Below are 5,917 nucleotides of genomic sequence, written 5' to 3' on the forward strand. Positions count from 1 at the left end.
TCTCCAGCTAGTGGACGGGCCAACTACTGCGATCATTCCTTCCATATTACCTAATAATTTAGCTCATTGTTGCTAATGGACCTGGCTGCATGAAAATTAAGTAATATTTGTAACCTGATATCAGTACAGTTAAAACTTTAAGCAGTAATGGTTTTAGAGGAGGTGACAGCAATTGAATCTTAGAGAGAGAGAGAGATTGGCCAGTATTTGATCCTTGTTGAGTGGCACTAGTTACTGTACGATTGGTCATAAATCCCAGAATAAGAGAGGGGAAAATCAGTCAGGAGGGAGTGTGGAGCTCACCACCTCCGGCCTGGATGCCAATTAAGTCCCTTATCTTAAGTGCCTCATCCCCCTGTTGCTGGCATTCATCCAGCTTTCATTCAGCTGTTGGGTTTGCTTGTGGCATTCTGGAGGATCCCTTGTTCAAAGGCACTCCTTGCCTGATCGTGGGACCTGTTATCAGGAAAGGTGGTGGGGTGCCGAGGAGCACAGAGAGCTATCCCACTCTTTGCTCTGAATTTCTCATCCCCTCCCAGTGACCCCCACCCCAGCCTCACTTACCTTTCTCCAGGTATCCCACGATGAACCTTGGTGTAGGCCCTAGTGAATTACCAAGTAGCCACTATTCCTGGTGGAGCTGCCAGTAATGGAGAGCTATTGACCTCTGATTGGCTGCCAGTTCTTCAGGGCGGGATATCTCCACTATTGGGGGAAATGCAGCAATTAAATATTCCCCATGGAGCTTGGAACCATGGCAATGGGGTTCCCGCTGCCACTTCTGGACTTAATTCCGTTCGGGCTCCAAATATCAGGCTGGCGGGGCTGCTGCCAGTTTTGATGGAGGACACTGGGTCCCAACCTTCCCTCATTAAATTTTGCCCTTACTGTGTAAGAGATATAGACATTTGGGCAAGGTATTGAGAGACACCCACTGCTCTTGGAATCTCACCCCACAGAGAGGAAAGAGAGAACAAGAAAGAAAATTGACAGAGAAGTCTTGTATTATTCTTTGTAATAAGCACATTAGTTCATTTGAGCTAAATAGTAACTGGTTGGAACAATGCTGTTCATTGTTGAAGATGTTTCTCATGAGAAGGCCGAGAACAAGGGCAAAAATAGATCTTAAAAAGGAGACAGTGTCTTCATTAAGAAAAAGAAGAGAAAGGTAGACGGAATGATGTAAAGGTTAATTTTAAGTCTTTCAAAATAAATGACTCAATATTTTCTAATAAAAGAAACTATGTTTAGCATTGTATAAAGTTGCAGACATCAAAAACTACGGGGTGAATTTGGCACTATAATTTGATTATGCCACTCAGATGCAATTTAAAGTTAAGGAGTAAGAACTTCCTGGGGTACAGCTTCTTGCCTTGCTCCCAGGTAGGGATTATTTTAAGTATTACAAAGAAGGAAAGAAAGAAAGATGTGCATTTATATAGTGACAGGGTTTAAGTATTTTATTGTTGTCCATGATCAAAGAGTATTAATGCGTGAGGTTAGTGTGTTTTTCAACCCTAGGAGTGATATGTCCCAATTTAATGATTTCCAGCAGCAATCTTTTGTGAATTTAAAAAGAAGTAAGTTTATTTATTATCACACACTCACCCCGGAGATTTAAAACACAAAATCTCACACACAAAGATTAGATACAGAAAAAGATATGATTACAATATGGAATTAATTTATGTAGACCTGTAGTTTCTTGAATAAATCAATGCTTTAGCTGGAGTGGAGGCCTTGTAAAACCAGAGGATTCTTACTAAGCTGCGAGGCTTCTTGTAGTTGAATTTCTCAGAGGTTGGTGCTCAGGTGAAGCTGAAGATGGAACAGGTTGGGAGAATCGTTCTCCTACTTTCAAATATAGTTGTTTTAACTTGGTTGTGTGGTCGCCTTGCAACTGGTTCAATTGTTTTTCAGATGGCATTTCAGATGGTATCTGTCATGGTGTTTCTGATCAGGAAAGGTTGTGCTGTTATTGTTAAACATGGCTGACTTGTTCATGTGATCTATGATGCGCCCAAAGTTCTTCTTCCAAAAATGTTCGTGGGTTAGGTTGAAACACATCCTGTGTTTCATCCTTCACAATTTGACAGCTTTGAGACCGCCAGGGTTTTTATAATTCAATGAACCATTCAATTTAAATTACCCTTTCGAACTCCTTTCAGGAAAAGGCATTGGCTGTGATTTTCTGGCTCCGCGATGCAACCATCAATTCATTGACTTTTGACGGGACCAGACAATCCCGGTGATGAGCGGGGGCTAGAAAATCCCGAACATTGAGTTTTGATGTCTCTGTGGCCCAGGGTGAAGTAGCAAGCTGCGTTGGCTGATACGTGATAGTGTGATAGTCTTAAAAACAAAAATAAAAACAAAAAACTGCAGATGCTGGAAATCCAAAACAAAAACAGAAATACCTGGAAAAACTCAACAGAACAGTTGAAGGGTCATGAGAACTCGAAACGTCAACTTTGCTCTTCTCCGCCGATGCTGCCAGACCTGCTGAGTTTTTCCAGGTATTTCTGAGTCTTGTTCTGTTGACAGTATATCCTTCACAAATGGACTTGTGAATTTTACAAGTGGCTGTGATTGTCCATGTCTTAATTCAGTATTTGTTTGAATTTCAGGTCTGTCTGGAGCCAATATTACCAAAGTTACATCATATGTTGCCAGCCACCTCAAAAGCTGTTGTGTCCATTTTAAATTTTATAATATCTTCATGCCTGTAATCGGCATGACAATATCACCTTTAATGACCTCAGGAAATCCCAAAGCCTTCACAGCCAATGAAGTACCTTTGGAGTGCACTCATTGTTTTAATATAGGAAACATGGCTGCATTTGTGCACAGAAAGCTCCCATAAACAGGAATGTTATAAAGACCAGATAATCTTTTTTGTAATGTTGATTGCAGAAGAAATATTGGCTAGGACAGCAGATTTATTTAAGAAGTCAGTAAGATTATAGAATGTTACATTTTTTCCAATGCAATTCATAACAGCCCTCAGCTTTTTCAATGAGAAACTGTAATCACTTAGAAGATATGGACTCAAAAAGTAAAATCTTTCAGATGTATAGCATACCAGGACTAGGAGGTTGGCATGAAGCCAACTGCCCCAATCAATTCTAAAGCTATAAAACACAATATTTTCATATAAATTTAACTGAAAATAATACCTCAGATCATTGAGCACCAAATTACAATAAAAATCAAGTTTTAGGATAACTTTCAATCTGAAACCCATTAAACAAGCTTCTTTCAGAAAAAGAATTAATGGGAACATATTTCACTTCTTGCCCTCCCCTCCCTTGTTTTTATTCAATCCTACTGGGGCATGTCCTCAGCAGAAAATGAGTTCAAGCCCTGCTTGGCAGTTTGAGAATTTCATAGAATGATAGAATGGTCATAGCACAGAAGGAGCCCATTCGGCCCATTGTGTTTGAGCTGGCTCTCTTCCATCTTTTTCTGCAAATGTTTTCTCTTCACATAATGCTCAAATTATCTTTTGAGCGCCATGATTGAACCTGCCTCCACCACACTCCCAGGCAGTGCATTCCAGATCCTAACCACTCACTGCGTAAAAATGTTTTCCTCATGTCGCCGTTGCTTCTTATGCCAATCACCTTAAATTGGTTCCTATGGTTCTCAATCCTTCCGCCAATGCAAACAGTTTCTCTCTATCTACTCTATCCAGACTCCTCATGATTTTGAATACCTCTATGAAATCTCCTCTCAACTATCTTTTTTTCCGGAGAGAACAGACCCAGCTTCTCCAATCAATCCTCATAACTGCAGATCTTCATCACTGCAATTATTCTAGTGAATCTTTTCTGCACCCTTTCTAATGCTTTCACATCCTTCCTAAAGTGTGAAGGACTGGGTACAATACTCCACTTGAGGCTGAACCGCTGTTTTATACCAGGTTTATCATAACTTCCTTGCTTTCGCACTTTTCACCTATTTATAAAGCCCACGATCTTATTGGCTTTATTATTCATGCTCTCAACCTACCCTGCCACCTCAGTGATTTGTAGATATATACCTCCAGATCCCTCTACTCCTGTACTCCCTTTAGAATTGAACACTTTATTTTATATTTCATGCCCCCATTCTCCCCACCAAAATTAACCACTTGACATTTCTTTGAATTTAAATTTAATATTTTTTAAAGTCTGGAAATAAAAGTTATCAGATTGTAGTGAAAACCTAACTAGTTCCCAATGGTCCAGCCTTATTTTCTTTACCTAGTTGGACTATGTATAACTCTAGTCTTGCACTAACGTGGTTGACCATTAACTGCCCCACGAAGTGAAAGGAAGATATGCATTTATATAACACATTTCATGACCACAAATGTCCCAAAGTACTTCACAGTCAATGAAGTACTTCTGAAGTATAGTCACTGTTTTAATTAGGAAACATATCAGCCAATTTGCACACAGCAAGCTCCCATAAACAGCAACGAGATAGTGATCCGAAATTTTGATTCTGCAATGATGATCAGGGGATAAATATTGGTCAGAACACCAGGGATATCTCCCCATTTTTCTTTGAAATAATGACATGGGATCTTTTACCCCCACCTGATAGGGCAGACGGGCCCTCGGTTAAAAGTTTCATCCAAAAGATGGCACTTCCAACAATGTAGCACGCCTTCAGTACTGCACCTAGGGCAGAATTTTTCCCTTGATGGGCAGGCCCCACCAGCTTGGCAGCAGGCAGGCAGCCGATCGCTGCTGCCGAAGCGGGCCCCGCCGCCATTTTGAGTAGGCGGGCTGCCCAGGAAGGAGGGGGTTTGGGAGAGATTCCCCAACCGTCAAAGTGCGCTCTTTTGCGCATGCGCACAAAAGTGTACACATCTCCTTGAGACTAAGTGCTGTCTCAGGGAGATCACTGACAGTGCTTCAAAGTTTAAAAATTGAAAAATAAAAAAATTATTAACATGTCCCCCTCATGTGACAATGTCACATAAGATGAGACATGTTAATAAATATGACTAAAACTTTATTAAACTTTTTTAAAACAGACATGAAACCTCACCCCGCCACTGGATGAGGTTTCATGTATTATCAGAAGCCCGCTGGGGCTCCTGGCCTGCCCGCCAGCCTTAAGGTTGGATGGGCAGGCCCTTTAATTGTCTTAATTATCCTGTCAATGGCCTCAGTTGGCCAGAATAGTTAAATAGGCTGGGATGACGTCGGGGGTTCCTCTAGACATCATGCCAAGTCATTTTAGCGTCGGCGAGCGGGCCCCGCCCCCAACTCGCCGAGGGAAAAATTCTGGCCCGAGATTATCAGCCTTGATATCGTGCTCAAGCCCTTGAGCCCACAACCTTCTGACTCAGAGGTGAGAGTGCTACCAACTGAGCTACAGCTGACACACCAGACCAGATTTCTAGACTGGTGGCCTAGAAACCCACCCAGATATATTAAACTGTGAGCAAAAATAATGCCCAGAAGCTTTTCAGGACAAATAGGGAGGAGCAATAAAATGGGTCTTGCCACATCACAGAATGAAAAATACAAGCACACATATAGTTCACTGGATAGCAAAAATAAAAAGAACTCTAGCTGATTTCCACCACCTCCCACTCTTGCTTAGAATGATCCTGGCTAATAAATAACTCAACTTACATCATGGCCTGAATTTTATGCTCCCCCACCAGCAGGTTTTTAGGCAGCAGGTGAGCGTAGAATGCCTCAGATGGGTTCCCAGCTGAGTTCCCACCCTCCCAAAAATCTCTGCAATTTTAAACTTGGGCCCACACTTGCCCCAATTGGTTCAGGCCTAGGGTGGGAAGTGGAGGGGGGTGGCGGGGCAGGGTGCCTCCACTAGCAGCCCTCTTTTAACTTTGAATGTTTCAGCTTTGGGCACTCCCACAACTTCAGGTCCAGTAACTGCAGGACCTCCCTCCCCA

This window comes from Carcharodon carcharias, chromosome 8 (genome assembly GCF_017639515.1).
Source record: "Carcharodon carcharias isolate sCarCar2 chromosome 8, sCarCar2.pri, whole genome shotgun sequence".
Taxonomy (NCBI): Eukaryota; Metazoa; Chordata; class Chondrichthyes; order Lamniformes; family Lamnidae; genus Carcharodon; species Carcharodon carcharias.